The sequence below is a fragment of the Aegilops tauschii genome, chromosome 1, assembly GCF_002575655.3.
Source record: "Aegilops tauschii subsp. strangulata cultivar AL8/78 chromosome 1, Aet v6.0, whole genome shotgun sequence".
Lineage (NCBI taxonomy): Eukaryota > Viridiplantae > Streptophyta > Magnoliopsida > Poales > Poaceae > Aegilops > Aegilops tauschii.
Genome location: NC_053035.3, coordinates 13,262,359 through 13,271,117, shown reverse-complemented (window position 1 = coordinate 13,271,117; position 8,759 = coordinate 13,262,359). Strand labels below are relative to the sequence as shown.

At 42.1% G+C, this 8,759-nt stretch overlaps 1 long non-coding RNA gene across 1 annotated transcript; it reads left to right on the top strand.

Moving 5' to 3' along the window:
- Positions 1–7,033: 7,033 nt before the first annotated feature.
- On the top strand, positions 7,034–8,209 carry LOC109787107 (uncharacterized). The gene is made up of 2 exons (XR_005761026.1): positions 7,034–7,587; positions 7,678–8,209. It is a non-coding gene; the product is annotated as an uncharacterized lncRNA (long non-coding RNA).
- Positions 8,210–8,759: the final 550 nt, after the last annotated feature.

Here is an 8,759-nt window from a genome sequence, read left to right as displayed (position 1 = left end):
CTAGTGGCGCCCCCCCTCTCCTCCCCTTGGCCGCCCCCCTTGGATGGGATCTAGGGCTGGCCGCCTCCTCTTGGGGTGGGAACCCTAGAGGGGGCGCAGCCCCCTTCCCCCCTATATATAGTTGAGGTTTGGGCTGCCCAAGACACATGAGAACGTCTCCTTTCGGCGCAGCCCTACCCCTCTCCCTCCTCCTCCTCTCCCCCGGTGCTTGGCGAAGCCCTGCGGGATAGCCACGCTCCTCCATCACCACCACGCCGTCGTGTTGCTGCTGGATGGAGTCTTCCCCAACCTCTCCCTCTCTCCTTGCTGGATCAAGGGTGGGAGACGTCACCGGGCTGCACGTGTGTTGAACGCGGAGGCACCGTTCTTCGGTGCTTAGATCGGAATCAACCGCGATCTGAATCGCTACGAGTACGACTCCTTCATCCGCGTTCTTGCAACGCTTCCGCATCGCGATCTACAAGGGTATGTAGATGCACTCCCCTTCCCCTCGTTGCTAGATTACTCCATAGATTGATCTTGGTGATGCGTAGAAAATTTTGAATTTCTGCTACGTTCCCCAACAGGCGGGCGCGGTGGAGGGGGGTGTGGAGCTGTTGCCCTTCGTGTCGTTGCGGTCGACCTTGAGCGGCGGCAACCCGCCACGGTCACGGCCCGCAGAACCCACCATTGCTTGCCGGTAAAAGGAATGCGTCAGGCCGGATTGTCGCTAGAGATGGGAAGGGAGGCTATGGCAATGGAAATGTGAGACGCGAACCCTAAAACTTCGTCGATCCAGTACATATAGAGGCCAAAGTTTTGCGGGCTGCTTGTAAAAAATCTACGGGCCACCTCTATATAGCAGACCTGTTTGGGCCGCAAAAGAACGCTAAAACAATATAACAACGAGAATTATCCGGGCCGATGAGGATATAGCGCATATGCTAGAGTTGCTCTAAGTTAACTGCACATGGCTGTGGATCGGATAGGAGGAAGATCTATCATCGCCTTGGAATCTGCTACTTCTTGAGCTTGCGTTAGCTTTTTCCTTGAAGAGGAAAGGGTGATGCAGCAAGGTAGAGATAAATATTTTGCTCAGTTAAGAACCAAGGTATCAATCCAGTAGGAACAACACACAAGTCCCCAATAGTTGTACCTGCATAAACAAACAAATACTTGCACCCAATGCGATAAGGGGTGTCAATCCCTTCACGGTTACTTGCAAGCATGAGATCTGATAGTGGTAGATGTAAAAGATAATGCAAAATAAAATAAAAGTAAATAAATTGCAGCAAGGTATTTTTTTGTTTTTGGTTTTATAGATCTGAAAATAATATGATAAAAGATAGACACGGGGCCATAGTTTCCAGTACAGGCTTCTCTCTTGAAAGAAAACGATACGGTGGGTAAACAAATTACTGTTGAGCAATTGATAGAAAATTGCATAGTTATGACGATATCCAAGGCAATGATCATGTATGTAGGCATCACGTCCGAGACAAGTAGACCAACTCCTGCTGGCATCTACTACTATTGCTCGACGCATTGACCATTATCCAGCATGCGTCTGTATTAAGTTAACAAGAACGGAGTAACGCCTTAAGCAAGATGACATGATGTACAGGGATAGATCCAATCAATATGAACAAACCCCATCTTTTTATCCTTAATGTCAACAATACGAATACGTGTCATGTCTCTTTCTGTCACTGGGATTGAGCACCGCAAGATTGAACCCATTACAAAGCACCTCCAGAGAAGACTTAATTAATATTCATAAATAATCTAATCATAAACCCATAATTCAATGGATCTCAACAAACACACCGCAAAAGAAGATTACATGGAATAGATCTCCAAAAACATCAAAGAGAACATTGTATTGAAGATCAAAAAGAGAGAAGAAGCCATCTAGCTATGGACCCATAGGACTGTGGTAAACTAGCTAGTCACACATCATTGGAAGGGCAGCAACGTTAATGTAGAAGCCCTTCGTTTTTGAATCCCCCTTCGACAGAGTATCAGAAAAGGACTCCAATTGGGATCTCTCGGGAACAGGAACTTGCGGCGGCAGAAAAAGTTATTTGGGTTGCTCTCTGGTCTTTGGAAAATATTTAAGAATTTATAGAATAAAAATTAGGGTTGGAGGAGTCCCATGGGATCCACAAGCTTGGGGGTGCGCCCTATGAGCTTGTGACCGCCTCATGGGTCTCCTGGCCTTCTCCCGAAGCTTCCTGGCTGTCTTGTGGTCCAAGAAAAAACGTCAAAAAAATTCGTTCCATTTGGACTCCGTTCGATATTGATTTTCTGTGAAGACAAAAACAAGAAAAACAATAACTGGCACTTCGCCTTAGGTTAATACGTTAGTCCCAAAATAGATATAAGATAGGATAATAATGCATATAAAACATACAAGATAGATAATATAATAGCATGGAACAATAAAAAATTATACTCCCTCCTTCCATATATAGAGGGCCTAATGCATTTTTCGAGATTGCCTTTGACTATTGATAAGATTAATAATATATGAGATGTATAATGTGAAAATTATATCATTAGAAGCTCCTTTCATGAACGAATTTGATGGTGTTCTTTGTGTAACTTGCATGTCATATATTTTCCCTCTAACATGTGGTCAAAGTTAGCCTCGAAACACGCATTTGGCCCTATATACATGGAAGAAGGGAGTACATACATTGGAGACGTATCAGAATCATAATTTGTCCACTTTCTTGTTCTGTGATAGATAAGTGGATCAAAGAACTTGGTTGGGAAAATAAACAGAAAATAAGTGTTTAATTTTGAGTTGAAGTAACATTTTTACATTTGTTATTTGTTTCTATATATGTTGGTCTCACATGAAATTAATGGTGTACTAGTTTATTTCTGTTAAATCCCACATGTTAGTAAAAGTATATTTTTTATTTATGCCTCTCCAAAGATTGCTAGTACCACATGTTGACCAGTTGTTTTCACTGGTCGAGATTGCCGGTAACTGACCGGTTACCATTGTTACCGCTACCACCGAAAAATGTTGCTACCATTCTAAAATTCAATTTTTAGTTCAAATGTTATAAAAATGTTTCCATCAATTTCTCACACTTTTTACTCTCGCTACATGTGGGTCTGTCATGCTGAAAAAGAACTGAGCAGTGCTGCGCGGAGGGCTCAAACCCAAGACTTTGTGGATGGAGCGAAGCGCTGAGATCTTTGTAGCACAAACTATTTTGTGGAGCCCTAGTTGTAATCATATTCATTTGGTGAGCAGAAATAATAATTTTGAATTCAAATTTTGTTCAGATAATCTCGGATGATAAATAACCAAGATTTCCTAGAATTTATGAAAATTGGATATTTCGGCCCTATAAAAACAGAGTCGAGAAAAAAAATTTATGGGGATAGGGGTGTATTTTTTGCTTATTGGTGAAGGTTGTTAGTACCACATATATATTCAGCATCAACTCCAATCTTTATTAGTAGAAAATCTAAGTACAGTGCAGCTTAGCGTAAGAGTGTATATATATGCGATTGGCGTGACAGCTTACAAGTGATATATAATTACGCAATATCTTACATACTACACACACAAAACATACATGAACAAGCAATCAAGAGGACACAAGCAATTCTTACACATACGAAAATAAATGTATAGATATAACTTGATATAACTGCGGATTGCAACCTTTGCTTACTAAACGAATCCCCAAGAGCAATTCGATAAGAATATTGGTTCAGCTGTTAATTAACGCAGGTGGACTGGCAGTAGCTTAAGCAAGAGTTCATGCATCTCTGGCAGTTGGCGCACTGCAACGTTGGAGTGGCGCAGGTCCTGCTGCATCTCACGCTGCTACTGGAGCCATCACACGAAGAGTTGCAGTCTTCGGTGCACCTGCTGCACTGCATCTGCGCCGCCGCCTGCCAAGGGGATGAAGACAGCATGACCAGCACCAACACGGGGGCGATGGCAGCCACCTTGAGGGACGACGGGGAGGCCATTCTAGGTAGCTAGATGTTGGTTTAGACAGACGATGTCTTGGATCTGATGTTGCCTGTGGTGTGGCCATATATTTATACAGGTAGAGGTCGCACCTGAGGCCACTCTACCTTGCATGCACACCATGCGTGGTAGACATTGACTTCAAAAAGATGATGTAGTTAACGTGCTCCTCACTCGTTTGAAGTCAGAGCGTCTCATCTAGAAAAGCGCAAATATACGTTGGCAATGACGTTACTGATGGTTCACGTATATTGGCTATGCATCATTCTCTTGCCGCCAATGCTTACCAGATCAGTGAGAGAAATGCCTAGTTTTTCCTTGCAGACCATCCAAAGTGATCACAAGTCAACTCCACTACAGTAAATCATCTAAGTATTCATCACACATAGCGGTGCCAGCTATACCTAGGTACGTACCAAAGGACAATCCAGGTGCTGGTTGTAGCCTAGTGTTTTCAACAATTTCCCTCAATCATTTGTTGAACTATCTTTCTAATAGAGTAATTGCCAAAAACTACCAGTATTGAGGTAGTATGTGTTCAAGAAAACTACCTGTTTTAATTTTTTACACTAGAACCTATCACTATTGTGGTAAAAATTTGCTAAAATTTACTACTTCACACTGATGACCATTTTACTCAAAATAAACTATGATTATTACAGGGTTGGCCCACTAGTCATGTCCACATGGCCTAGAAAGTCAACACCGTATATTTGATTGGTACGCTCGATGTTATGACATGTGGGCCCACATGTCAGTTCTATCTCCTTCCTTAAAATTCCCGGTGGGAATAGTAAGGCATACAGGGTTGTGTGTTCGCCGGAGCCGATCCCCCGTCCCTTCACACTCTCGCTGCCCAGCCCCATCACCAGAGGCCTCGAGGGCCTTGGCGGACTGCCCCCTCCGCCCCGCCCTCCCCCCACCCCCAGCCCCTCCCCCGCAGTTTCGTGCTCCCAACGTCGGCAACATGCACAACAACAGCTCTCAGAAAGGCGGAGCCGCGACAGTGGTGCAGGGCTCCCACGCCGGATATGCGTCACTTTGGTGCATGTGCGCGTCTAGTAGCCTCGAGCACAGCATGCACGAGCAACTTGCGGCACAAGCGTTCTCCCTTTGGATCCTGTGTGCATAGAGAGTACCCACTGGCACATGGGGGACGGATGGATGGGCGACAACATTGTGCTCGTGCACATTCTGTTCGTGGCCACAGTGTAGCTGCCTCGTTGTGGCACCCTCGTTACCTTTGCTCGCCCCCTCCTCGCATGCCATAGCTCGGGAAGGTCACAACCATCCAGGAATCCCATGGGTGGGAGAGAGAGTACCCTTGTCTCTCGGCAGCGAGCATCACAAGAGGCAACAGCATGCAGCGAGCAGCAGCAGTACGTCTTGCTAATTTTTTGTTTTGTAAACTGCCAAGGTAGTTATTACTCCCTCCTTCCCATAATATAAGATCATTTTGCAAGATAAAACAACTTACAAAACGATCTTATATTATGAGATGGAGGGAGTATATGTGATTATAGAGACCTCATGTATGGAAGCTACGTGTATTCAGGAAGTTGTCAAGGAAAGTGAACATTGATGGAGGGATGCATCCAACGCTTCAACAAACTTTTATCAACGGCCATTCCCTGGTGTGATGAAAAGCTAGGGATCAAACTAAGTGGTTTTCTTATCACACAGACATCCTTCACTCAAATCGTTTGTATTGTTACTACCTATTGCACATGATTTCCTTTATTTAGCCATGTCCAAAGAATGCTCGACACGACATGTTCATGAAACATTTTTCTTGAATCACATGGACATTTTTCTACATTGTATAAGAACTTTCGAAAAGTTCACTATCATCTTTCTAACACGTGAAGAAACACGTTGCAAGGTACTTAACTAAGGCCAGGTCCCATTATGCGTAAAGGTGCAGTCTGGTAAGAGAGTGGGTTTTCAGCTCCCGAGTGCATAGGCACCCTCTATGAACAGTACCATCAAAATAAATAGAAAAAAATAAAAATAAAATCTGAAACTTTGCAACATGAAAGATGATCAAACTTTGTAGGCGCTTGCAAGTTTTCATGCCAAAAAACCATTCGAGGAGCTCTACACATCAAAAAGATTTCAGTGCTTGAAGTTTTGAGCATTTTTATTACTGAAATCTGAAACTCGTTCGTACACCTTTCTCTACATGATATTTTGGCATGAAAACTAGCAAGAACCTATAAAGTTTGATCAACTTTGATGTTGCAAAGTTTCAGATTTTTTTGATTTTAATGTTCATAGAGGGTGCCTAGGCACCCGGGAGCTGTCACACCTTTCTCGTCTGGTAATGGCCAGAACTGAACCACAGCTTGGCAATAAAGAGCAAGAACATCTTCGACTTTCGCCCATGGAAGGAGGATTTATTTTAGAAAATCCAAAAAGCAATTAAGTTTACAAACAAATAACTAATTATTTTGAAAATGCATTCCCTAAAAACACTAAAAACATATTTGTAATTTTCCAGGTGCATATTTAAGTGAAAGAACCAAACAAGAACAAAACAAGTTCAATTTTTTTGCGGGGAGCACACATTCAAATTCGCTAGAGCATGCCATAGATTAGGTAATTTAACCCCCCATACAATATAAACTTTTGAATTCTAAAAGAAAAATTTGATATATTTTAAATAAATTTCTGATACAAGCTACAAATTCACATAAATACTATTTTTTTTCGAACCTAGAGTCCTTGTGAAGATACATGTAGCTTAAATTTTAATTACACCCAAAAATAGCTAAATAATATAGAAAATGATTTCAAAAAATTGCGTAACTATGCTATTAACATTATAATGTAGTACGTTCCATTTAGAAAAAAATTGAAGTATTGTAGATATGTGCCATAAAAAAAGTATTGTAGATAAATATTTTTGGAAGCTAGTACACAAGGTACCTCCACTTGATGTTTCAAAGATAAAAATATATAAATTATCAGATATGAAGATAGAACATATCTTGATGCACACTGATGTGAAAGGAAGTTGTAGTGCAAACTTTAAGGTAAAGAAATAAAAAAAATGTTTGTGGAGTGCAAATTACTTTTTGGTGGAGTACAAACTTCTTAGCTTGCCTTGAATGTTATGGTGCAGAGGCTAGTAACAATAAAGCTGATTTTTTATGCTAAGAAAAGTTATCTATCCATTTGGTTGAGTTGTATGCAGTGTTGTGTTCTCCTAACAAAAAAGGCCGGGCATGTGATGATTCTGGTTTTGTTTGCAGTGTACGTGTAATCCAGGACCAAGATATGACAACCTTCCATGATGCTCCGTGCAAGATTTCATTCACCCTTTTCTGCTCGAGGTAGATAAGCATCACTTTATCGGATGATGTGTAGGCACGTAATACTCTAAATAAAGCCAAATGGGCTATCTTCGTTCAAGTTACCACCATCCATGTGAAGCTAGCAAGGAGTACACCGTTAGCCTGGCAAGGAGTACACCGTTAGCTTACTTTGTGTGGACAACTACACATTATAAGGAGTCGAGCCTGATTGCCTATAAATACACATTAAGCTGATGACATGACAGTTCAACATCTCACAGTCACACAGGAGATCTAATAGTCCCACAGGTTAGGATGTGCCTGATTGATCTTCTCTTTTAGAATAGTTTTCTGCAGGTGATTTTGTGTGACAATTTCGGTTATTTGTTTTGATCAAAGGAAGCAAGCATCACAAGGATAAGTTCCGTGGACAAGAAGCCGGAGGGAGGGAACACTGGTACTGGTTACCACAACCAGAAGACGGAGTGGCCAGAGTTGGTGGGGAAGTCGGTGGACGAGGCCAAGAAGGTGATTTTGCAGGACAAGCCAGAGGCATGGATCGTAGTTCTGCCAGTGGGGACAATTGTGACCATGGAATATCGGATCTACCGTGTTCACCTTTTTGTCGACAGACTCGACACCATTGCCCAGGTCCCCAGGGCCGGCTAGCAAGCTTGAGAGCTGGCCTGCTGCTCGCGTACATGTATTGCAGCTTGATTATCTCTTCTTCGATATAGCAAGATTGAGATATATAGATCATATACAATAAGAGGTTGATGCATGGTAGGTTAATGGATAATGGAATAAGTCAGAGCGCGTAATATGGTTAAGGTTTGTATGTAAGCGTGCTTCCGTTCAATTAGTTTACACATGTATGATGCCGTACCCTGTGTAAGAATTCGTCTGATTAACCAGTTAACTTGCCAATTAATCACTACTCGTAGGGTCACTGAGTTGCTGATAAACCGATCATGTATATTGGCTATGACACGTACCCTGTGCAATGACGTTATTGATAGTTCACGTATATTGGCTATGCATCATTCTCTTGCCGCCAATGCAGATCGTCCTTGCAGATCAGTGAGAGAAATGACTAGTTTTTCCTTGCAGATCGTCCAAAGTGATCACAAGTCAACTCCACTACAGTAAATCATCTAAATATTCATCACGCATATCGCTGCCAGCTATACCTAGGTACGTACCAAAGGATAATCCAGGTGCTGGTTGTAGCCTAGTGTTTTCAACAATTTCCCTCAATCATTTGTTGAACCATCTTTCTAATGGAGTAATTGCCAAAAACTACCAGAATTCATGTATGTGTTCTAGAAAACTACCAGTTTTATTTTTTTTCACTAAAACCTATCACTATTTTGCTAAAATTTACTACTTCACACTGATGACCGTTTTACTTAAAATAAACCGTGATTATGACAGGGTTGGTCTACTAGTCATGTCCATGTTATGACATGTGGGCCCACATG